The sequence below is a fragment of the Balearica regulorum genome, chromosome 13 (assembly GCF_011004875.1).
Source record: "Balearica regulorum gibbericeps isolate bBalReg1 chromosome 13, bBalReg1.pri, whole genome shotgun sequence".
Taxonomy (NCBI): Eukaryota; Metazoa; Chordata; class Aves; order Gruiformes; family Gruidae; genus Balearica; species Balearica regulorum.
The window spans coordinates 18,495,001-18,521,904 of record NC_046196.1 but is presented as its reverse complement, the minus strand read 5'-3'; the positions used below and the strand labels follow the sequence as shown (position 1 = coordinate 18,521,904).

The 26,904-nt window shown below is 40.2% G+C and overlaps 1 long non-coding RNA gene across 1 annotated transcript in view; it reads left to right on the top strand.

Moving 5' to 3' along the window:
• LOC142603708 (uncharacterized) overlaps nucleotides 1–26,904 on the top strand; it is an 82,979-nt gene that overhangs the window by 52,692 nt on the left and 3,383 nt on the right. The window contains exon 2 of the long non-coding RNA XR_012837605.1: nucleotides 15,764–15,885. This is a non-coding gene — a long non-coding RNA (uncharacterized LOC142603708). The remainder of the gene's footprint in view (nucleotides 1–15,763; nucleotides 15,886–26,904) is intronic.

Here is a 26,904-nt window from a genome sequence, read left to right as displayed (position 1 = left end):
TTTAACTTCAGACAAAGGATAGTATGTTGAGACACCCTTATTAAGTCTTACAGATTGTATATTGTTTATATTCTGCTGTACACCGCATTCCTAAATGGACAAAAAAAAAAAAAAGCCAACAAAAAACCCTCAAGTGTAGCATTCAGCCTCTCAAGTCCATGATGTATTTCATTTGCTACGGTCAGAGCAATTTTAACAATGCCTTTCATTTTCTTATAGCCTAAAATGATTTTCTTTCTGTGAGGCCATTCTCCAAAACTTCTCTTCCCTTTTCAGGGTATCATTTGCAATTTAAAGCTAACCTGGTGAGTGTACTCACAATAGGCTTGCCCATAAAATGGTTCAAGGCCTGCCTGCATGCCTAATGAGGTTGATGTTGAGCTATTTAGCTCTTTGTCCTTCCATAATATCTACTTAATGCAGTTCAATGGGAGTGGATTGTTAGAAGCATTAAAGATTCTATTAAGTCTTTACTAAAGCCACTCTATTCTAGTCCAGCTGTATAGTGGCAAGAGCATTAAATTTGAGAATGTAGTGGGAACAAGGGGCCTGAAAAAGCACCTATAAAAAAAGGACAAATTTCCTAACGAAGTAAGACCACACTCAATTTAAGACCTGTTACTTTTGTATCTAGATCTAAAGAGTTTCTCAACGTGCATCTCACAGTGTTCTGAATTAACTCTAGCTTCCTGTAACGGATGAACGAGGTACAGTTTTAAATCTTCATTTATTTCCAAAGCACGTGAGCAGATTTTTGCTTTGCCACACTATTGAAAACAAATAATGTTATCATTTTAGTCTCAGAGAAGCTACCAAATTCTTGCAAAAGCATCCTTTCAGATAACATTTAAAGGCAATGTATTTTCCCATTAGCTTAAAGACTGTAATGAGATTGGTCTGCATCCTGAATTCAGAAATCTCTGCACTTTAGGGAAAGATAAACAACACTTCTGACAAAAAAATATTCATTCAACACATTGTTTTGCTGAAGGGAATTTTTTTTTTGTTTTTTTTTGTTTTTTTTTGTTTTTTAATCAGGCCTGTATGGTGCTAGCCACCAGCATTGAGAAGAGGGAAGAAAAAAAAAAAAAGAAGAAGGGGTAGAATGGCCAGGATTTCACACAGTTGGCATTGACTTGGCTTGAAGAGGCAAGCACTAAGCTGTCTTTTCAACCATAGTAAAAACCCTCCATCTGGCCACCCTAAAACTCTGTTAGCTTGTTCAACTCGCTGTCGGCTGATTGGGCTTTGTGAAGCAGAAGTAACAACATCAATAGTATAAACCCTTGCCACTTGAGAGTATTACATTTCATTTCATGCTTGACTTAATCAAAACTGGGGAAATGAAATTTACACCTTTTTGATGTTCTTTTCCCTGCTGTTTAAGGAGAAGAATCTTAACCCATTTGATCTTCACATGCACCCAATAAATGACCAAATATGCCAAGCTGCCAAAAGCAGACGGCTGCCAGTTGCCGGTTTATGTCAGGTCACTGTGAGAGAGCTTAATGCAGAAGGTCTTGAGTTTCGTACCAAATACCTCAATTTGCAGTACGGCATTTTGGTTGCATCGTCAACAATTTAGCTCCCCTCCCTATTAATATTAAACTATTATAAAGAAAGCAAAAATGTCATTTTTACTGGAGGGAAATATGTTAGCAGGCGGCTGTTGCGTGACAGAGTCAGGAGAGAGTGACAGAGATGAAATGAAGCTGGGTTTGAATTGCTTCTTCAAACCCTTGACATTTGTTCCTTTCTTTTCTGACTCTGATCTACACGATACACGTAGTAGTTGTTGTTGTTGTTTTTCCTGCTAATAACAAGACAGTGCAGTGCCAGATTAGAGATTGAGTGAGTGAAAAATGGGACTGGTGATAGCATTTTCCCCGTGCCTGGGGGGAGGCTCATTAAGCAGGAGATCAGATCGCTACCAAAACACATACATAAATAAACCCAACAACTAACAAAGTTCTCTCTTGCGACTCACTGATGGAGAAAGCTTTTGGTTCGGCGAACGTGGGCCTGGAAAGAGGCTTCGCTTGCTGGCCTAGCGGCCAAGTTTCAGGGTGTTCCTTGGGCTTCGTGACCGACCGTCTGTTGCTGTGGGGCGAGGTGGTGAGTTCTCGTCACCACCTGCGCTGGGGCAGACCCGCACGGAAAAACAAACCTACAGACCCGCACGACAGGTTTCTGCCTTCCCGGTCGCCATCCTGCTCTCTTAAAAGACCTCTCGTCTTTTGTCAAGGGCCCTCGTTTATGACTTGATGAAAACATTTGTAATAGATCATCAAATACTGATACATTCTGAGGGACAATATCCCATTTGTTAAATATAAATTAACATTAACACAGATCCCCCGTCGCAAAAAGGCAAAGGGTTTTGACACCTTTTCAGCAGGACAGGCCGGGCCCCAGCAAAGAAAGCCAAGGGCCTGTAAAGGAACTTGTCCCGAATGGTGATCCTCAGGGCTCTTGTGTGACAAGGTACATAGTTTCTATTCAGGAACAGGCAGATTATCGGTTACTATAGTTTCCCTAATGCTCAAATGGAGCTAAGGCCTAAGCTGAACAGAATAGGTTAAAAGGTGCCGATGTTTGGGCCTGCGAAACCACATGTTGAGAGTCAGAGACCAAACAAAACAAAGAGCACATCTCTCTGGTCTTTGATGTCTTCTCTGAGGGATGCAGAGTGAGAAAAATGCAGCCGAGCCCCCGCGCCCAGCGCCCGGCCGGCCCTGGACAATGCGCCAGGGTGGGAGCCCCAGCACCATGGGGTAGCAGGGGCTCCCGCACCCTCCACCGCAGAGGTGGGGGGTTCCTTCCGAGAGGAAAGCCGTGGGAGACCGTCACGGCCCGTCTCGGGAAATCCTTGTCACCGCACGCGTGTTTTCTCCCGGTTTCCCCACCCCCCCCCACAAGACGCGCGCTGTGGTCTGAAACACAAACAAACTCGGCACCCTTGAAGTACTAAATTTAACTGGGCTTAATTTGCTGTTTTCTGCTTGTGTTTCCTTTTAGTCTGTCCTGTAGCATTCCATTTGCGTCCTGTGCTTTAAAAACTCTTTACAGCACTTCAGCTAACAGCTTTTTATTTCACTGCTTGCCTCAGTGTCTGCTTTGAATCCGCTGTGGAGCTGGGGCAGCGGCTGCTCTGCATTTCTCGCGTGAATCACCGATTCTGCTCTTTTTTCCGTTTGTGAGTATACACTGTTTTCAAACAATTCATATTCACCATAAAAATGTTCCATGTAGGATATCCCCTGATAGCACAAGCAACGCTTTTGCATTTTTCATAAGCAGGATTAAAATACCCGCTGCTTGCGCTCACGATGGAGGTTTCCTCCATTCTGTTGAAACTCGGTTTAGTATTTTAATTTTTTATTAAAACTCTTGTAAGCAAGATAAACATGCATCGGCTCTAAAGGGAGACTGCCGGCTTTGATAGGTGATATTGCTACAATTTGCTGCTGCTCTTTAGGTATTCCAGCACTCAAGATCCAAGTATTATGCAAAGCAAAATTAATCAGCACCTGCATCTTTTAAAATAATAGAATTCATGAATTCTAAAGTTTTATCAGCGTTATTGTAATTCTGATTGTCGTCGGTTCTTTATACCGTTATAGAAAAATATCTAATTGTAACAACTGTATTCCTATAGTGAACATATTACTTGAATTCAAACCCTAACAATGGCAATAGGATAACTGTCCTTGAATTTGAGCCTTTTGTGATACATCAATAGGCTTACAATGTGCTGAATTAGCAGGCATATTAATGGGCAGATGCAGCACCAACCCATTCTTTTTACCCAAATCTTCTTATGCAAATACCCCATGAATCCAGTTCAAAGAGCTAGCTTTAAAATGAGCTTCTACACACATTCAGATGGGTCCTTTCACAACTGGCAATGGGACTTAGATAGAAAGTGACATGAGAAAAGTTTAGACACTTGTTTTTATAACTGAACATGATCTTGTTATCATAATCTGATACTGGTAACTGGCATGGTCTGGTTGTAGAATTTTAAGCCTTTAACAGAGGGAGATAATCTAGGCCTTTGTGCTACAATGTACTGAATCCTGCACTTGGTGAAAGCTATCAAGGAGAATCGCAGTTCATGCTTTTTCCAACAAAACTTTTTCATGGTAAAAGCTTTTATCCTATGATAATTACTTAACTGATTGTAGCGGTGCCTTTAACGTTAGTGAGCTCATAACAAGGGAGCATAAAAAAGGTTGCATTATTTTAGAATAAATAAATTATCAAATAAACAGGGTTTGTTTGCTTGTTGAACTAAATGGTAATGAGGTCATTATTAAAAATGCTAATGCACGGCAGCACGGCTAGTAAAAGTTAATGTATTTTGTGATCTTTCTTTTGTTTGCTGTGTTTCTTGTGATTATTTCTCATCGACAGCATCTGGGTGAGTGTTTTTAATGATTTAATTGCAAATTTAGGAAAACCTGCCAAAAGAAAAGAAGGGGAATAGTTTTACTAAATCTTTGATGTTGAAGCCCCTTCCTTTAATGTTATTTTCAATTTGCCTACCATTTTAATGAAAACCTATGGTTTTCTAGGTGGTGGTTTGGATTTTTTTAAACTGTTTATTTTAAGAAGTATAAAAGATGGTGAGAAGGAATTTCACATTGACATTTCCCATACATGCTGACCAAGCTTCTTTAAAGCAATGCTTCCTACAGAATATTCTATAGGAAGTATAAAGACAACCGAGAATCGATTCTGAGCTGGAGCAAATTGGCACAACTAATTGACTTCTGTGGATGTGGTCAACACTCTTTCAGCCTTGGCCAGTGTGTGGAGTTGATAAATGTAGGTAATTTAACTACACCAGATTATTGTAAAAAATGAGGAGGGAAATAATCTGCTCTTCTATCATTGCATTTAGAGAATCACAATGTATATTAGAATAGTCCTGTAGAACATTATTGATTGGTTTATTTAATTTTTTTTCTGAAATAAATATTTATAGTGTGTTTTGAGGCATTAATGAGGTGATTCTTATACCAAGATCCTGAGTGCAAGAGATGAGCATAAAAGCAAGCATATCTCTTAAGTAGTTATTCTCAGAGCAATACAACAATTTCATATAGACGCATACTGGCAAGAATATTATGGGTTGTGGTTGATAGCCTTCGTGGAGGAGTGCTTTATTAAGATTTAATGGTCGCAAACATGAGTCTTCTGGATACTTTGTGTTTCACCATTAATTAGCCGCATTATTTAGGGACATGAATACATTGGGTGAACGCTTTGATTTTTTTAGTATTGTTTTCTATTGACTGTAAACCTGCAATAACAAACTTATGTGCTGAAAGAACATGTCAAATTAATGTACGGGTACATAGAGGGCCTAATTCTGAATTCAGATGTATGTGAGTAGACCCTTCCTGTCTAGAGATATAATCCATCACTATTGATTCTGTTGAGCCATTACTGCCTTGCGCATCTGCAATAAATTTTGTCTTTCAAATGAACGTATTGCTTATCAGAAACTGTAGTTAAATGTGGAGGAACGCATGAGGACAGCGACTGGCAGATGGGAATGTGCTCCAGAGACTGTAGTTCTGAAAGGACCTCCTTCTGGGAAACATCGGCCACCTCGGGCAGCCCTGCTCTGCAGGAGAGGCTTTTCAGGGACTTTGTAATGTGTGTTGCTAGAGCACAAAGTAACTGAGCATGTTATGCTTCTGTGAGACTGTGAAATAATTGTATATATCTAGCTGTATCACAGTTAGACTGAAACACTTAAAGTAAATGGTTAAATCTCACAACTTTTCTTATTTTACGGCTTTTTTTTTTTTTTCTTTGTGGATGAAGCTGAAGTGATTAAATGAAGTTTTATTTTCTTGTCCTTGTTGCTGAATGTTTAACCACAGCATGGAAGAAGGCATGGAAGGAAATCAGTGTGGGAGAACCACTGAAAGGGTCAAGTGTCAAAGGTAATGCAGGAGAGAAACACAAATGGGACAGAACAGTAAAATTCCTGGAGAGCAGGCTGCATGGTAGAGCAGTGGAAGGAGAGATAGATGGGGAATCATCTAGAACATCAGTATCAGACTGTCAAACTGTACGACATGTAAAAGAGGAAAGGAAAATTTGGTGTAAATTAATGGCAGATAACATTATCCAGGGAGCAGAACAAATGAAAAGGAACTCTGGCGTCTGTTTGTTGTGGAAATAATTTTAAGATTTTGTGCCTCATTTTACCAGTCTGTAAAATGGGGACAGTAATAGCAACTCTTTGAAAATGGATTTGAGGGGTCAGAATGGAAGTTGTCAAGAACACGTAACCTACTAATACCTGTTATTTTACCACAGTTCACCAGCTGGGTATTCGTGTTTTGGAATGTCAACAGTAACAAAAGGCAAGGAAAAGCAGATTGTGCAAACTAAATTAATTTCAATGAGTTTCAATCCCATCAGTGTGTCTGCTGTGCTTCAACAGACAGACAGAAAACCAGATCTGAGTAGGGAGAAGGCAAAAACAGAGTTTGTTGGTTTTAGAATTTATTTTGTGATAAGTAGAGTGGCTGCAAACATGGTTTTGTATAGGAAAGCAGAATTTAATATGTTGGCATGAAAATCAAGTCCTTCTGTCCTTTTTCTCAAGGAAAAGATATTTTCTGAAAAGAGAATTTCATGATGGTAGAGACTATCTGCATTTTCAGAACACATTTTAAGATGAGGTGCAGGGGCGAGGTGAACCATTTCTGTAAATCGAAACCAGATAAAATATTTGCAGCCCAATCATATTTTGATATTTTGCTAATAAAATGGAATGTTTTGACAGTTTGAAATAAAACCTTTTCATTTCAAAATGGCATTTTTCCTTAAAAGTGAAATTAATCCATCTCAAAGAAAAGGGTTTCAGTATCATTCCTTGCACTGGTCTCATTGACTTTTGCGTATTGTAGTACTTTGAGAAACTGGGATAAGCAGGTATTTTGGTGTTTTGAGGAACTGGATCCTACAGTGTTTCCGATAAGCCTTAGTTTGTCCTCCAAACAAAGCTGAAATTCATCCCCAAGAGATTCGAATTCTTGATTTTGTCATTTTGACATCTGGCTCTGAAATAATAGTTTCATGCCTGCCTTTCTATTTCTTTTTGTGCACAGGAGGATTTTTTTTTTTTTTTTTTTTAAATGCTCATTTTTCAAATCTCCTTCCAGGGAACAGATTGGCATGCTTTGGGCCCTCTGAGCAAACCAGTGTTTTCTAACTACAGGTGTTCACCCAGCAGTAACGTTGCACTGCGCTGCATTCCAACCAGAACAAAAAAATGAATTATACTTACAAAATATGCCAATGTTCCCAGTCTCGCGCCTTCATCAGGGCTGAAATGTTAGTATACTCTGCTAAATCCAAGTCAACAATAAAAGAATCATGAGAAGTGCGAATGGAATTGTTTCTCTGCCAAGTGGAGTGCAACGAGGCTTACTGTTTGATGAACAGCTGTAAATACTCTAGATTCCCCCACTGCATTTGTGCTGTGTAGATAGTAATGCCGGTGCTTTCTCTCTAACATCACCAGAGTTGCTATCATTACACTGTTTGCTGCAGTTTTGTAGATTCTCTCTGCTTTTCTTGCCTTTGAGGTATTAGATGTACAATACCCTATAGCAAATACAACTACGGCACAAGCAAATCTCACCCTTTTTCTGTAATTTCAGAGCAGAATTTTACAGCTGAACCAGCATTCCTCCCATTAAAATGCCATCCAGGGGGATTTCCCCATGCAGGGAACACCTCAGAATCGAGTGACCTCTTCCAAGTCACACAAGAAGTTGGTGAAGAGTTTGACAATGCAACCCAAATCACCTTATTCACCATGCGTGGTTCAGCTTCTGTCTTTCACTTATACCTGACAGGTGAGCAAGAAAAGAATTATTTACTTAGTCATAAATAACTTATGTTTTCTGAGATGTTTATCCTAGTAGCACTAGGGATTTACATGGATGTGTTAAGCATGGGATGAGATTAAAAGCTATCATGTAACAGTATGGGGGTTTTGCACGGATATCGGCATAACGTTTGAGTCTGCGTGTAAGCCCCGTACTACGCGCGCCTGTGGGATAAAGCAGTAGCAGAGCAGTAGCTCCTTGGCTACACTAGCCATTTGCTTTTGGAAGTACTTGGTGCACTAGGAGAGGAGCTCAATCACTGATTTTAACATAAGGCAGGTGTGGTTTCCTGATATCACCATGGCCACAGGGCTTTCTTTGTCAAACTGGAGTGCTCTGGTTTGGTTTAAAATAAAGGTATAGGTATTCGCAAGTGGTCGGACCTCTTGGAGATAAAAACAGTGGGACAGTAGGCTTATGTGAGACCAACATAATGATCAGGTGGCAGGTCCGGAGCATGAATGTCCTCAGCTGTGTGAGAGTATGAAGGAGGCAACGCAGCTCAGAACGTTTAGAGAAAGAATTGCTTGACTGTTAGCGGTAGCCCTACAAATACACAGCTTATGCAGTAGACTGACGGAGGAGAAGGGAGATCGGCTCCTTAATCCAGGATCTCTGAAAGAGGATGGAAAAAACAATCTGAACATGTTACAATAATTCAAATCCTTGTAAATACTCTGTTGAATACTGAAAACCATGTAAAATTATTATTGCTCCCAAGGCAGCCAATAAATATTGTTATTGTATTGGCTGAATCCAGACATAAAATATTTTCTCCCTGGTTTGTAAAACAGTTGACAGACATAATAGACACCACTAGCCAACTCTTAATCTTCGTTTTAAGATTTAGATTTGTTCTAGATGTTAGAATTAGCCCTGGTTAGAATACATGATATGTTTCTATTCTACAAGAGAAATATCCCCTCTTCAGAAGAAATCCCCTTCTTAAATCATCTAGTCTGTGACATCCCCTTAATCCCTTTATTTTTCTTGAATTTAACATAAATACTTCCCTTTTTTACACCTCCATCTGTTTGTTCTACTTTTCTGCCTTGGTTCCCGTCTCTGATGAGCTCTGTTTTCTGTCATAAGGGCATTAGCTAAAGCAGTAGTTTCCCAGAGTTGGTGCCAGAGAAGTAGACTGAATGTCTTGAGAATGGTGAAAGACGTAAATATACAGAGACACGTATTGATCTGTATGCATGCAAGAGTGGAGGCGGATGGATGGGTAGATGGACGTGCACACAAATAAATAATACAGCCAGGGAATGTACACATGCATCCGTCAGAAAAGTCGTAGAATTCTAAAATGCTCTCGCTAATAGTCTGGTTAATGAATACAAATGCAGTGCAAACTCAAGCAAGCTTAATACTTACAATGGTTTGTTCCCAGGCATCCACAAAGTGGTAAGGAGGAGAATTAACATAGGATTATCATATTTTACACATAGACATAGTTGCCAATCCTTTTAAGAATACTTTAAGGATAGATCTAGAGTCTAAGTGTTTGGAAATAAGAATCACTAAATATAGATCATGCAAACCACTTAGCTATAATTCTTTTGAATTACTTGCTGAATGACACAACTGCATGTTCAGTGGACTTCTATATAATGAAATAAGCCATTTTAATTTTTAAATGTGAGAAGATAGCAGTCTGTAAGCTATCCTAAATATTTAGCAAACCTTCATTTGATTAACTAAGCTATGTTTTGCATTATGAGAAACTATCCACAACTTTAATGCTGTAAAAAAAAATCTGTTCTGAAAGTGAATGGCAAAAGATACGCATGTTTTCCTGAGTTTCAGGACTCAGCACATTTGTAAGGCACATTCCAGAGATGTTAGAGGTTTTATGCAGGTACAATCAAGTATCTATAAGATCACCTGGCTGCGTTATGCAGTCGTCTGACAATGTGGGCTGTGGCTTCATGATCATTAATGTCCAATCTATGTGCTATCAAAGCACCCAAAGTGTAAATTTGATCTGGATAAGGGGAAGGCACATGACTACATTTCTGTATACTTGGTTTAGCTGGCTGCGGTAGGACAAACAGTGTCTAATCTGGCATAAATGCTGCCGATACATTTTTTTGGAATGAGCTACACAAATAAAATGGCAGAGTGAGGTTTTTCCACAATGTGTCTGCATCTTGTGATCTCAGTGTTTTTTATTTGGTGTTAGTGATCTCAAATCATGTTTTTAGTGTATTGTAAAATGGATCCTCAGATGCATCTCCTGTTAAAAATATATAACAAAGCTCCTGTCTAAATGTTCTTAGTATTGCTTTTGTTGAGCTAGGGGAGAACATTTGCTTTCTTTCCTTCATTTATTAGTATTATGTAAATTACTTATTTGCATAATTTATGGGAAAGTTTTTCAGATATGTTCCAGAATAGCTTTTGGCATAGGAAAAAAAGTAAGTTTAGAACACACGGGTGAGTAGAAAAGTCCTGTTTCTTCAAAGTTTTTAAGCTGTATCATGAATGAAGAGTTGTTTAGAGGTGCTCTGTCTTGAAGGATTTTGCTGTGTGTCATTTCTCACCCTTCTACCTCTGCTGTGTGGAGGAGAGCAAGAAGGGTAGTTAGGGCAGTGCAAAGCCCAACTGCTTAGTGGCAGACAATCTAGCAAAGGTAACAACCATAAGAGGTGCCTTGGGAAGACTCGAAGGGCACGTTAGGAGAAACCTTGCCCCCAGGAAGGTATGGCAATACTGGAAGAGGTTGGCCAGAGGCCCTTGGAGGTTTTCAAGAGCTGGCTAGACAAAGTCATGGCTCATCTATTGCTCATTACATTTCTGGGAGAGATTGGAGGAGAAACCTTAGAGTTCCCCTCCACTAATATTTCTATGATTGTGTTAGTCTGTACCTACATTGCAGAGGTACCAACAAGTAGTCTGTTTAGGTGGGATTTTCACTGCAGGTGAGTTTTCTTTGTGGGTGAATTGTTTCAATGGGATTTCAGTGATTTTTCTACTGGGGCCATAACTCAGCTGTGAAATAAACTGCATGGTTCTTATACAAAAGCTGTATATAGTCAAAAGCCGTATATATACAAAAGCTGTATAACAGTCACACTTCTCACAACATAGTGATCATCCTAAATGTTAAAAATCTTGTTTTCGTGTTGAAATCCACCATTAAAACCAATTGTTTATATATGCTGGAAAGTCTACTTTTATATGGGCATCCTATTGGCCTTATTAAAAAAACCCAAAACAGCCCCCCAAAATACCACAGAGCAGTTCTTACTCTTTCTGCAGCAGGACCAGCCTAAAATTCTGTATTCTCTCCTGTGTTCATCTTCAGAGTTTAGCTTTAAAAGTCATTATTGATAATTTTAAAACATTTTGGAAGGTAATGAATGCCATACAGGGTCAGACCAGCTGTCCTTCTGTTGTGTCCTGCTATCTGACTCTAGCTAGCAGTGAATGCTTATCAGTGTAAGAGCAGTGCGTCATCCTTTCCCTGGTATATCTTTTCAATAATCAGTGGTTCACTCTTCACTGAACTAGGTGGGATCTGAGAATGCATCTCACAGCAGCATTCAGCACTTTGCATGTTTAAACCCATTGAAACGCAGTATTAATTATGATGGTGCATCTAATGGTGCTGTCATTATCCTCTGATGGATTTTTCCAGATAACCCAGTGACCAGATGTTCATTTGGTCAGCTTCCAAAAGAAATATGCTTCTCTATACATCTTTCATTTGGCATTTAGTGACGTTTTCACAGCAACGCACTTGCAATTAAGAGTCTTTTGGTTGGGGTTTTTTTGTTTTGTTTTGTTTTTGGAGGGGGGGGAGCGTTAACACAACAATGAGCTCAACTGTGTTTACAATTGAACTGTTTGAAATTGCATCAGACAATGACTCAGTCTCGGTCATTCTTCAGCTGCTCCGAGTTCTCACCCAAATGTTTGTTAAATCAGTTTTGGTCGCTTTTGATTTATGGAGGCATGATTAAATAAGGAGACTAGAGCAGCAGAAAGTATCTGCTGCTGTTCGGGAAGCACAAGCCCTGGAAGCTGGCGGATGTTGGCTCTGCAGCAGATCAACCTAGCTGGAGCAAAGGTCATCCTCTAATGGAAAGAAAAACAAAAATAAAACACTCCCATTCCACCATGAGGAGATACTGAGCTACCAGGGGGAGGGAGAGCTCCTATAATAAACCACTGTGCCACTTGTGCTGTACAGATCTTTATGGTCCTTTACTCCTCTTTCCTCCCACGGACAAATTACAAAGTCTGAAGGACCTGTGACAGGCCTGAGCAATAACAAAACAGGCTACTGCTCAGCCTCTGCCCGCGGTGTGATCCAGAACCCTCCCCACTCAGCATGGTTCCCTCCAGTCTTCGCTTCCTCCTGCGATACCAGCTCCTGCCCTGACCTGTGATGGGCAGCCTTCATCAGCGAGAGGTCTGTAAGTGATCCTCCGTTCCATCCCATCTGGAGAGCTCAAGAGGAGCTTTGGTGTGCACAGAGACATGGGAGTGCGGAGACCAGTATTGTGCAACACTGCTCTTGCTCTTGTTTAGGTCCGTAGTGCCTGTATCCAAGTTACGGAAACAGAAAGAAATGCTTGGGCATACTTAGGTGTGTGCACACAGTGGAACTTCTATGTGCAATGAAATGAGAAACACCACATTTTCAGTTTACATCTGCATCGCAGGGTGTAGGAAAAAGGGATTCCCCACTTATTGATAACTGTGAGTCCTGAGATAACTGTTGTTGTTTGGTTAAAATGGACAGAATAGCAAATCACACTCCTTATTGTTCTCATTAAAAGGGGGCTGTTTTGCAACCTCAGCCGCAGCTGTTGCCAAACACGTGCATTTCCATCATAGTTCTTGTCTTTGCTTTCTGTAACTCTGCTTCTTCCAAAATCCCAGTGATTAATATGCAAAATTTCTCTGTTTTTGAAGCTTTGAATGCTCCTGAGTATTGTCATCAGTTATAGCTTTGGTGTTCTGTTGATCATCTTAGAGAATAAAATCCCTAGCTAAATTCTTACCCTGTTATTAAGGACCTAAAGCAAAGGAGCTAACTAAAGGAAGCACGCAAATTGTGAAGCACTTATTTTCTTTTTTTTTTGGTTTCTTTTTTTTTTTTTTTTTTTGTTAGTTTTTGCCAATACCACTTACTTCAATGAAGCTAGTGGCAGCTTTTAAGCAAGAACAAGTTGTGCTATACATGGGTGTATGTCTGTCCACATAAATTTCACTTCTTTAAATTAAAAACCCCAATAAACGAAAACTGTCCGGATGCACTGGTTATAAATGAAAGGCTGACTCAATGTCTGCTATGGCCATTAATGAGCCTTTCCTACACTCCCTAATCATCTTGATTGCCTTATTGAATGAAACGTGTGACACAAACCTTGTGCAGAATCTCAATGGTGCTCAGCACTCACTTTAGTTCTTTGCAGAGTAAGTGGTGATTTACTTCTGGCACCTTTTCAAATGGCAGCTCTTTAAATTTGCAGTCTTTGGTTGAATCTTCTACCTACACACTTAGTTTCTCAGATCACCAGTTATCTTCAAGTTGTTAATATCTCAGCAGGTGTTAATATCAGAAAAGCCATGCCAAGCCCTTGGTCAGCTTACCATTTTGCCTGTCCAACACGAAGTCAACATGCTTCCCTCAAGAGGGAATTGGCTGAAGTGGAAAACAGCTGCGTAGGTTCCTACTTCTGTATCCTTTTGAAAAAAGGATCTGCATGTTTTTAACCAAAATGTTCATTATCTCTACTTAATAAAAGTTTTATCAGTAAACGCTCCAGTTTTTAATCATCCGGAAGTTATTTGGGTAGCCCATTTAGACTAAGACTGTGGCCCTGTCGTGTATCTAGCGAAGAAGTATTATCCTGCAGCCCTTCATACTGTACTCTGAGCTTCCTGTTGATGTTTGCAATCTCAGGAAAAAGCTGAAGTTTACAATGGAATTGGAAGGGGAAATGATTGAATAAGCTTTGAAAACTAAATTACTCTTCCTCCTTCAAACAGATCCTTCTGGGCATGGCTAGAAAGACATGGAGTACAATGGCAAGGAAGTCTACTAAACTTAAACTTCTGGTGTTCTCATACTTGTTACTGGCCATGTACATATTTAGTGGAACTCATTCGTACTTGTTAAAAAATAAGAATGTTAACTAGTAGTTAACTACATTGTTAACAACTTGTAGTTGCTAATATTCTGGTTTTGGTTGATTTGATTTGATTTGGTTTTAGGGACAATATTGTGCAAATTTAATCTGTATTGGTGAAGCAGATTTTTTCTGAATGCTGTTTCTTTAATAGGCTAGACAGTTAATGTTTTGAACTGTAAACTTTGACTATATGCTTTCAGTATTTTCAAATGTATGCTTGTCCTTATTCTTTCATTTTAGATCTTACTGAAGAAGGAGGTAACTGCTCTTGCAGATGCAAAATAACAACTATTTGGCTTGGCTTTCCATCATAGTTCTTCTGCTTCTGTATCATCATTTCCACGCAGTGCACATCTGATCAGCCGATGGAGTGCTAACATGGAGAGCTCTCATAGCTTATCTGATGTTCTGGAGAAGACAATCTATAAGAACGGTTTTTCTTATCAACAGTGTTCCCATTTCAAAAGATCAACACATTTTGTAATGTAATAAACTATAATATGTGGGTGAGAGGGTGTGTTGCACATGGAAGCCCTAATCAGGAATTGGGCTTTGTATGTACCTGTCGTCCTTTAAGAGGTTGCAGTGTAAGCAAAGCATGGGGAGAGGAAAATAAGGGACCTTGGGGGACAACGGTGAGCCATGCAAAGGGAGTAGAGAAATGATGTTAAGAGAGACAGCAGGTTAAGGGGAAAAATCACCACCAAACCCAAAAACAGCAGACGAGGAGAAAAAGAGAATTAGGAGGACAGGGAAAGGGAAGGTAAGATGCAAAATTAAAACAATGAGAGAAGCAACATGAGCACTACAGAGGAAGATAACCTTGGAGAGAAAACTGTATTGGCTGGAGGTGTCCGTGATACACCCAGACCACACCTGAAGCATTTCTTTCTTCTTAAATGTTCTCTGTAGATTTCTAATCTGCTTCTCTAAATGCTTTAAAATGTTAAATGTGTTTCATGCAGTTGAGTGAAAATGGGATTTTATTTTGATTTGTGTACATTTTTTCTTTATTAATGTTGCAGTATACACAGAAAAAGAATAGGATATGTATTAGTTCAACAGGAACTCAGGATGACTTCTTTTATGTGAACAAGGGTGTTAGGTATTGTGAACTATAAAAACATTTCATTGTTAGAAAAGAAGAGTCAAATGTATCACTTTTAGCAATCGTCCAAATTAAACAGCCAAGCTTTACTCTTCCCTCTGTCAATATGACATCATTTTGTTTATACAGAAAAAACTATTTTATAGGTACATCTTGAGTTGGAACAGATTATTTGGTGTGGCAAGAATTCATAAAATGTTCTTAGAAGTTTTCATTTTTGTCTCAGTAAGAGGAAGTCAAACTGAACATTTTGAGGCATATAAACCATATACTTTAAACATTGCTCCCAGTATTGTGTTTTTTGTTTGTTTTGGGTTTTTTTGCCGAAAGCATGGAAACATTAATCAAATACATTAGTACACAGGGGAAAACTGTATTAGGAAGAAGCTGTACATCTGTACAGGAGGGTTGTCTACGTTCTGTGTTTATTCCAGTGATGAACTTCAGCCTTCTGTCACTCAGTACTTCAGTATTTTCTGTTTAAGCTTACTTTTGCAGTTCCTTTAAAAAAAGCAGTTAACAGTCACAGTCATTTGAGGACGGGATTACATGGATTACATTCTCATTTTGTTTCCTCCTAATAGGATGTTTCTGGTCATTTTGTCCTGTTCTGTTGTAACTCGAGTGCCCCGAATGCTGCCCATTGGTGTTGGGATGGAGAGAGCCGTCCATCCAGACCCAGCTGCCACGGCACCACTTTTCTAAGGTAAGTTGCTATAACGAGGTTAAAGCACAAAGCACAAAGCACCAACATGGCAAAGTGCTCCTGTAGCTGGAGCTTTAGGTGGCATATTAATATCTTTAGGAAGCAGGCAGACCTGGATCTGTGAGTTATAAAGGGCTCTGTGAGGATGATGCCATGATGCCTGGTAATGGTAACCAGCAAGGCAGTGAAGTCACTTAGTATCGCGTTGCAACGCAGAGCTTCCTGGCGTGACGGCAGGCAGCTCTCATGAACCCCGACTGCTCTGCAGCAGCTACGGTTATTCTTAGAGACACTTCCCATTCCTTAGGAAAAGCTACTGTGCGAGGCTTAGTTGGCTTTTATCTTTAGAAGCGAGCATTTAAATGTTGGACTAATTTGTAGCTCATTCGTAGCTCAGCCGCAGCCCTGCCAGCTGCACTGGGATCAGTGACAAGCCTTTCTTCCTCCTCCAAAGCACACTTGCAGACAGATCCAGGGCCTAGGAGCGCATTGCCCCAGAGGCAACTCGGCTTTTTCACAAGCATGTAGCTGCCTGGGGGAGTTTTCCAGAACAAGTAGCGTATTAGGCATTCCCTAGCAAAAAGAGACCTTACACACGCGTAGAAACCTTGCTGGCTCCGCGAGCATTGGATTGACATTGCTGGGGACCACTCTGTTGGGTTTGGAGATGGAGAAGGGCTGGTGACTATGAAGTTAAGGATTGTCCCAGCAGGGCTGTGCAGCTTAGAGGCAGAGGCATGAGCTGCCCAACCAGGCAGCAGAAGGGGGGATGAGAGGAAAAACTTCTATCCTCCCGTTGATTCAGAATGGTAGGAGTAATATATATTTAACCAAAGCATCTTTTCTCTTGGTTGGATGGCCACCCATGACCCTGGGACAGCATTCTTGCAGAACTTAGCAGAACAGCTGAATTAGAGACAGCCTCTCTTGTGTGTTGGACCACAAGGAAAATAAAGTTCCTTTTTGGGTGGAGATCAGAAAATTAGTTAATGAGAGTGAGGTAGGAATTAGTAATAACTACACTGGGAGGCATCTGGCTGTGCAACTTAGCAGCTATTTGGCAGTTTGGAGCATTGTTCCCACGTTTACAGAGAAGTCTGTTGTATTCTTCGTTCTTGTCCCACCCATCTCCTTCTGGTTTTGAGGAATGAGGTTGGGAATGTGTTTGCCCTCTCAGATTTGGAAAGATGGTCTGTCCATTCTTGCAGTCTAATGAATAATAAATACATTTATTCAGAAGCCCAGCAGCCTCCCCTTTTCAAGCCCCCACTGCCAGCCATGGTTGGGCTGGTTGCAGACTTCACCTGTATTTTGGAGAAGTGTGTAGTGGCAGCTGGGCAAGCCCTGGGGCAGCAATTCCAGGCACAGGCCTCCCCAGGCTGTGACACCTTTGCTGGTAGAGGGCAGGAAAATGCAATGGGTCCATCCCTGACCTGGCAGTGGGACAAGCCACTACCCTGTCAGTTTTACTTCATTGCAAAAATAAATGAATCTTACTTTCATAGTGGCGTGTTCATATGGGGCTCCCCATCTGAGGGAACAGAAGTGAACTAGCACCTCTGTCTCTTGGCACAATCCATTTAGCTTGCGCAGTAAACAAAGATATATTTATAAGAAGAATATTTATCTTAAATTTGCCAAGCATTTTATTTTTTTAAAGTTCGGCACATTTCTCCTTGTTTTACAGTACTGTGAACTTCAGTCCATCTTATAGGCACAAAAGATGCTTCTTTTCAATCCCATTCAATTCTTTTAAGATCCAAGAAAGTGTGAAGGAGTAAGAACAACCGATCACTCTCTGTTAACATGAGCTGCTGAAGTGATTATATTAGTCCATGATGACTGTCCAGATGCTCTAAGCACCGGGGTCTCACCGCCGGCTGGGAGATTCCCATAGCAAGCGTCAGTAATAGATAGTGTGAGAAAAAGAAACATGATCAGGGCTCTTCTTAAAGAGAGTAAAATATACACCCAGCAGGGATGAGAATACCCTAGAAACAAACAGCAGGGAGCTGAAACAAGGAAGAAACAGTGCAGGAAATGGAGCTACAATTCTGATTTCATCAGATTAGCGGAAGCCAAACAGGGGAGAAACCAGAGGATTTCTGTGAAAGAGGGAGAGCACCATGTTAGATTCACCCTTGACCAGTAAACCCAGTTTTCACACTGGGTCTGTGTGAAGGAGCAGAAGAGGCATAGGAGCTAGGAGTGAAATGTCAGCTTGTCATGGAATATTTGGCTTCTTTTGTATTTAATTTTTCTTTTCTAAACTTTCATCTTTTTTTCAACTAAGAAAACTGCTTTTTAGAACTGAACGTGCAAAAAATGTTGTTTGCTAAACTGCTCCAGTTTCATTAATAGTTTTGGTCTTTCCTAAGCAATGTCTTTGAACAATTTTTTTACTGAAACATAGTTCCGGTAGCTCTGTATTGTCTCGTAGTGACACTTTTTGGCTTTTATTAATTATTGCAATTCAAGTGCAACAAAGACAGAACTAAATAACTGAGCCTTTAAAAGCATATTACTCTTAATTAAATAGAAACTTTGAAGACACTGGTTGAACTGGGTGAGATTCACCAAGGGCAGTAAATACATTCTATCTACTTAGTGTTTTAAGCAAATTTTAATTCTGTCTCTAAGAAAATTAATTTGATTTTCAAAATGAGGAAAGGGGATGGAAGTAATGGGAGCGTAAGGTCAATGAGTGATCCTATAAGAGCCTTGAATTGGCAGGTGGAGTAGAGCAAATCGTGAGATGGAAAGGAAAGGGAGATTTCTCATTAGGGTGTCATGTTAACCTGAAGTGATTAAAGTCTGAGGCCTTGTAGGAGCTGATTTGTCATTTCTCCAGAAATCAGGGCTTGTAAGCAAAACTAGGAGAAGGAATCAAAACAACAGAGGACTCTCAGCCCTGCTGTGTCGTGGGTCTTAGGATCTTGGCAAAGTCGAGCTTCCTGAATAAAAGATGGAAATTGGTCCTTAGGATGTTTAATTAAAGAGGAGATTGAGAATTATTTAAATATAATTTAAAGTGATATAATGAAAACCAATATTTGAATATAAGGTTTGATTTCCCTGAAAATGAATCATGGCTAGGGATGAGAAACTTTACACGTAAATCCAGTGGAGACCCCTGCATGGAAAGGGAGCTCAGACGCACGGCATCTGTCGCAGCCCTCGGAGGGCTGGCCCTGATGGCTGGTGTGCTCGGTGCGTACGCTGCCGCGTCTGCTGAGCTGCACGAGAGTGGAACAATATTACAGGCTGTGTAATGGCAGGCAAGACTTCCATTTTCCCTGAAAGAATGAGGAATCTGTGACATACAGTTGATTGCTGAATAGGGAATATGAGCAACACTATTGAATTGAGGAAGCATTCGGGTTAAGAATGGTTACTTAAAATTGGTTACTTTTCTTCTCATGTTTATTTTATTCTTTTAATGCTTCATTTTAGAGTACTTTTTTTTCCTGGCCTCCAACTTTCAGAAGAAATGACTAGAAGTAGTACATAATTTTAGAATGCATTTTATTTTAGTTGAATTTTGGATAAACTTAGTGGAGATTTTCACAGGAAATGTTTTGAAATATTTTTGTCAGAAGATACATTTAAGAAAAATATTAAATACTAAACAAAATAGAATATATGATTTTTCAGATTTTATGGACCTAATGGACACAATTTTCACACAGGAGGCTTTTTGTGGGTTGAAGATGGGTTCTGCTGGCTGTGCTGGGCTCAGGAGTCAGGACTCAGCAAATTCCCTTTAGCTGTCTTCAGTCTGCTGCTGTTACAAAACTTGGAGAACTCTTGCTCTTAGCGCTTCTGTGAATGTTTTAGGAAATGGGTTTATTGTTTCAGGCTAAAGCTGAGGAAGGCAGTTCAGCTTCACTGAACAGCAGGGAATCACGGTCACTTACAGATAGAGAACTCAGATAAATAAAGGGAAGACTGTCCACGTGCCACTGTGGGCTCGAAGACACCTACGCTACCTTTTCTCCTTTCAGAAAAAGCAGGATAAATAACCAAGCAGGGAGTTAGCCAGGAGAGTTGTGCCATCGGCACTCTCCAGCTTCTGGTGAAGCTACAGTTCCTGCGTCCACACTAGCCTCTAACTTCCCGGACGTCTTATTTGTCTCCTGTCTTGTTTTGCCTGTTGATATTAAACGTTCCTTCAGGCAAAAAGTGCAGTAGAACGCCAAGTCACCTGTGGTATAGGTATTGAGGTTCCGACCTAGAACAGCACGTAAGGAAGGAAAGCCTTTAAAGTCTGCTGCATTTGAGGGAGCAGGTACCTGTTGGGTTTTAGCCATTAAACAGCTGCTTTTATCCTGAAAATGCTCCAATTTAAATACAGTGAGGGAGGACTAGCATAAACACAAGAAGACATTTTGTGTGGTAATATGAAGTATTTCAAAAGAAACCTGCAGTGCATAATTCTTCGCCAAGCAGAAGCTGGGGTAGAACTTTCTGCTTCTCATAAATGTGAAATTAGTTCACGTCTTTTCTTTCTTTTATGGTGTTGGCAATTATTCAGTGCACCGTAAGCCCCGTGTCCTAAATTTCTTGATTCATGTCTAAACATTGCTTGTATTAGCTGTACCCTAATTAATTCTTTTATGCCACAAGTTGGATTTGCCCAGCATGCTTTTCATTGCCAGGAATGGATGCACCAAATCTGCTGATGCCAAAGAGGTAACGTGTATTTAACACACATCAGCACTCGCTCTCCTTTTTATAATTGCTGATCCTCCTGCACTTAATAATATGCTACTAGTTAAGGTTATACGCAGCCCAAGCAGTGCTAACTATTAGGGTGTGTGGTTATTCTATAATAACCACATTTTAGGGCGTGTTTCAATTTTACAGGGCACTCATTTACTTCAAATTACTTTGTCATTTCTTAAAGTCATTGTGTGATTCCTTTATTAAAGGAAAAGAAAAAATATAATTTGATTTTTAAAGATGCATTAAATAACACTAATTATAATGCTTAGCTCTTAGCACATTTTTCATCCTCAGTGCTTTCTAGCCATTTTGCTAATTAATTTTTACAGCATCCTTGTGGTGAGCAACTAGCTGTACCTCTGCCTGAAAGTTAGGAACGCTGAGGCAGGGAGATCGAGTTGTTTGCCCAAGGTTACTGTGATTTGCCCAGGAGTTGGTTTAGAGCCAATACCAGTATTTGGTTGTTTCTGACTGCTGCGTCATGGACACACAAATGTTTCTCCCCCCCAAACCATATAAACAGTCTCAAGAATTATTTCATCTTTAAAACAGATAAGGACAGAGCCTTAAATAGCACAAGTCAGCTCTGTGACCAACAGAATCCTGGCTGTGCGAAGGACGATTTGCTTCTTTCTCCACTTGAAAAATAAAATACCCGTACACCTCTGGTCTTTGGAGGCAGCAAAAATTCACGTAAATGTCCACCAATTCTTTTCTTGAAGTTTCATCAACTAATTAGTGGTTGTGAGGCAGTAATCCCCATTTCCGTTGCCTCCTTTAAGGCCTTTTCAAGCTTCAATCTAACTACTAGTGCTCGGCCTGTGATTAAATTTCTGAGCTGCCTTTAGTCCCGAGAGCATTCAGGGCAGTAAAAAAGAAATGTCTTCAGCTGCGGGCTTCTAACAGGTTAGGGATAAGGGAAGGGAAGATGTTTCCTCTGTCATTCGTAGATGCGCCATCCTTGATGGAGGAGAGAAAGGAGGGGTAGTAAACAGAAAGTGAAATGTCTGAAATGGGAGCAGCTAGATGCTGAGGACTTCTGAGATAGCAGACCATCATATTTAGGCAAACATGAGTAGAAAGCCTTTTAAAATCAGTTTATTCAGACAGCAACTTGAAGAAAAGCTTACTGGAACAGTTTTATCAATGATGTCAATTTTCTTGGAGGGTTGATAATACTGGGATATATTAATACGTGTGTGTGTGTATACACAGATATGTAGTATTACATTCCAATAGTGTAATATAATATAATGTGTCTATGAAATCACATGATTTTATAAGACTTAATTTCCATTTATTAGAAAAATCAATCTGAAAATGTCTTAAACATGCAAGAGCTTAACCATGCTGGAAGACAATTTAGAACTACTCACAACTTTTAAATGCTTGTGTTTGACTGTGGACATACTTATTTTCCATGTCCATGAATATGGACTGGATGATATTATACCCATATTTATCACAGGTGGATCATTTTCAACTCCTCGATCTTTCTTGTTTGTTGATTGTAACTTTGGTTCCAGCACTAGGGACATTCAAACTAAATCCTCCTGGTTCCCCAGATTTTGAAGTTAATTACTCTTAAGCTTCCAGCGCAGTTATCTTTGACTTAAGTGTTATGTTAACACTGTAAATACTACATAATCATTTAAAAGGAAAAGATGACACTTGTAATTTTCCCAAAGGTCCAAATCCTCCCATGGGATGGAGTTGCAACGCTTAACTAACATGCTGTAGTTGGCTTCAGAGGAGCTTCATGCAGGAGTGAGGTCTGAGACGAGCCTCCTTCAGGAGCACAGCCTTAAAACACAGGGAGTTGGTACCGAGAAGGTATTTTTGTCAGGGCTTCGTCACTAATAGTAGTTTGCGATGATATAAACTTCAAGGACTTTACAGTAAGACAAAATGAAAACCATAAAATATTGCTGGCATTGACTTGCTGAAAGACTGTACTTTGTGTTTATTTGCCATAAACAAGAAGAAATATTTACTTAATACCAGCATCTCAAAGGCTGATGCTGTTCTCCTGAGAGTTCAAACAGAGCCTCACCAGAGGCTACCTTGTTGAAAATCTGCTCAACCAACCTTTCTTTAAAAACCCTGCTTACTGGAGCTCCGTTTCTGGCCTACCCTGCAAAATTGCAGTTTCTGGTAAAGTTAAAAGGATGATTCATACACCTGGAGAAGGAATTGAATATTCAAGTCACTTGTCAGGCTGGCAGGTTTAAATTATATAACAGGAAGCTTTCTATTCATATGTAATGTAACTGAATCACCACTTCTTTATTGATAATTCATTATATGTTGCTGCTATCACTCTGCAGCTCTGAAATGCTTTTTGCTATAATGATTTTATACCGTACTAGTATAATGGCCTTCTGACTGTGTCAATCAGTGCTCCTTGCGTGTACAATAATATTATTCTGCAATCTGTCTTGGGAGAATGCTTAAAAGCTTTCTCTCATTTTCTCCATTTAACTCATGTATTATCTGAGTTTTTACATTAAATGGCCATACTTAATATCCCGTGACATGTCACCTATTTTCTAGGGAGGATACTGATACAGTACTTACCAATTCCAGAATCTATACTAATCCAATTACACCTGCCCACTTCAGCCAAGAGCAGTTAGTTCAGTGCATCAGCATTTAATCTATAGGAAGAACTTATGAGAAGGAACAAAAACAACGTGAACTGTCGTTGGGTAAATGTGGGCATGGTTGATGCAATTTGTTTTGTGAAGAGGGATTAGAAGATATTGAAGTCAGGCTGAGGTACAGGGGTCAATTTATATACAGATTTATTGCCAGAACTCAGCGTACGCTGGTAGCACATTTATAAAGACAAGGCCTAATCCAGCAAATATTTATGCTATTTCTGATACACACTTTGTGGTAGGTACTTCTGCTGAATGAGATTTCTTGGCTGTAAAATTAAACGTGTGCGCAAAAGTAGCAAACTCGGTCAGACTTTACATGGAGTTCAGTCGCAGCGCAGATAGCAATCGTATTTTTGCATTGAAAGACTGCCTGGAAGTCCCAAATAGTTACTCTAAACCCTTTCCACAGTCAGGTTAATGTACTGGAAATTTTAAGACTTGAAATGCCAGCTGCTGAACACAAAATCCTACCTTGGAACCAGTGCCAAGGCATTTAATCTCTTTGACATAGACATTTTCCCTAAAAATACTGGATGCACTTAAAGCTTATTTGTTGTTTGATTCAATCAGTGCCATGGTGAAACTAACTTCTGCGTTAAAGAATAAATGACTATTTAGCAAACAGTTCTGAAAATTTAATGTTTCGAGGGTGGCGGGTGTCCATTTATATTAACATTTGCTTATAATAGAATCCCATCTACTAGTCTGCGTACAAGAACTTGAGGCAAAGTTAATGCAGCAAGCGTGCAGTCTCCAAGTACAGGCAGAATTAATTTGCTCAGCCACACAAGAAGAATGCCAAGGTGGAAAAGCAGTGGTTTAATTAGGCCGCAGCCTTATTAACTCATAGGACAATAAATCGTGCAATCCACACTGTCATTCTTTCCTCGGTCTATTTTTAAGCCAGCTCTCCTTGGGAATTGGATGTTCCTACCTGGGCACTTGCAGCTGTAAATGGAGGAGACTTTCAACTGGAGAGCTCGTACGAAGGCACAGGAGATCCTAAACGCTCAGGCAAGGAGATAAATATTTTTGTGACTTGTGAATGGGAATATGCATAATAATGTACAGCTAAATAGCTTTGCTTGCTTTGGCTGGCAAAATGGCACCCACTTGGGCCTCTCCTCACTCTCGCCTGCACCAGCACGTTGGCAAAAATCATAAAGAATTTCCTGTACTAGTGTAAAACTGTATAGTGCAAACTGTATAGTTCTATGTTTAAAAGTTGAGAAATTGTCATAGAAACCTCTCATGGTTTGTTTTCTTTTGCCATCGTTTCCTCCACTGTGTTGAGCTGCCAGCCTTGCAGGCTTCCAGAAGCTCTCAGCACACAGGGCTGCCCGGGAAGCATAGGCATTGGGTCCGTACCCAGCCCTAGTCTGGGCTTCTGGTTTTACCCGAGCACAAAATTCAGCCTAAATGATTTTAATTTCCCCCAGCAATAGCACTGACGACCCTGAATGGGGACAGCACCCTGTACGTTGCAATCTCACGGTGTTTTGCAGAGGCAAGCAAGCAGCGTTGCCCTGGAACCCTGGAAGCGCAGTAAATGGTTTATACAGCCTCAGAAGGCTGCAGCAGCAGCAGAGACACCAAAGTATAAAGTTTAGTGGATGTGGACAGCTTGTCATGATGGGTGTCCCAACTCCATCTGCAGTGCTCGGACCTCCTGCGGGCCACCGCTGGTCCCCTACCCCACGCCGGAAGGCAGTAGGACCTGCCACCAGCCTCCTCCCAGCGCTTTGCTCTAATCCTTGCAGAACGTTGTCTGCCAGAAATACAGCAAGTGTCTTTTGCTTCTAAAGTACGCTGTAACTATTCATTTTACAGTTTTGTTGTAACACACAGTATGTGTTTGATTGCCTTGGTATTAGTATATCTAATATCCCAAAGAGGAAATAATGCTTACTTATGGATAAGGTAAATGTAAAAATGTAAAATAAAGGGATAAGGGACTCCAGGCAGAAAGTTCTTAGGAAAAAAAAAAATTGGTTTTCTTTGAATGTGTTTATTTTGTAATTTGATAGAAATAAACAGTTACTATGGCAACTGTCGTATCACAGGCGACACATGGAGCAAGGAAGATACAGTATACTTACCAATTAGTGGAACACGTTTTAGTATTTTTAAAGAGGCATTTTGCCTGCTAATGTGATGGTACATCTGAACTTGGCCTTCAAGGAAAGTTAGAGTTTGCTCCTGTGCATCCTCTTGGCAGTTGCATTAGCTGTTGCTTCTTGATGTCACACCCCTGTTTCTGGTGTTCTCCTCCTTGAAGGTTCTCTCTGTTCTTGGGCAGCCAGCAGCTCAGAGGGTCCGTCGTGGGGAAGCCACCCTGTCCGCGGGGACGGTGTCCCAGTCCTGGCAGTCACAGCTCACCAGGGGGTGGGGAGGAATAATAATTTACGCTCTTGTGACACCCAAGATGCTCAAAGCACGTTGGCAGTGCTAATTAATCCTTGCAACAGTCTGATGAGGTAGGTAAGCATTATTACCCTAGAATTTTTTTTTCTTTCTATTTTTAATACATGAGGCTGCTGAAGTTGTTTTAAGTGTTTCCAAGGTCAGGGAGAAGTGGAAGTAAAGGATTCCAGCCCTGTGTCCTGGCCACTCTTCAGCTCGTGCAGTTTTTGTTTGCTGAACTCTTCTATTATTATTATTATTATCATCATCATCATCATCTTGAAAAAGCAAAATGCTGTTGTGCACCAGGGGTTGTTGCCTTTTTATTTTACTTTTTGTTTTCAAAGGACTTGGAAACACAGCAGCACAGCAGCTCTCATGCAAATACAAATTATAATCGTACGTATGCCACATTTTCAAGGTTTTTGGGTTTTCGTCCCTTTTTTTTAATTTTCTTTCAGGAAGAAGGGGGCATCTTGGTTGCTCTGCAGGCAGTCTGTATGTGTATAAAATTATCCTCATAATGCAAGGTAGTTCAGAGTGTCATGTTTAATCTGTATATTCATGTGTTGTATAATTTTCATACACACACGTGCTCACACATGCACACCTACTTTAAATATTTTGCATATATATTTATTCATATATATTTTATATAAATGCACATATACACATACATTATTTCCATCAGTGGCTATAGCACATAGGACTATTGACTCTGCTTTTTTTCTTCCCTTTAAAGAGCATTAGCACCAGTGAATTTTGTTTGTTTGTTTTTGTCGTCTCTGCAGGAGACAACCTTTACTCTAGCACCACATTCACAGAAGGTTGTGTTTTGAAGCTGACACATTCCCCATCCCTAAAGAAGAAAGGTAGTGCTGCAGTTTGTCTTTTTAACTAAGCTATGTGGGTCTGGGTAGCATTAAAAAAAAAAAAAAAAAGAAAAAAAAAAAAGTGTTGTCCTTGTCACCTGCCATTTTTCTAGCCGACTTGACACCCCCAGGCTTCCCAACAGCTCTTTCCAGCAGGAGCTGTCTCGGAGCTCTTAGCATCACCAAATAATTGAGGTTGTCACATCTCTTGTTCATTGTTTTTTCCAGGCCTGGAAAAAATGCAAATATTTCATTGTAGTCATTAATTTTCCCATCCTTTTCTTCAAGCATCTCATTGGTTTGATCTGATGAAAAGGGCTGAAGGCATTATTGCAAACACAGTGGCATCCAGGTTC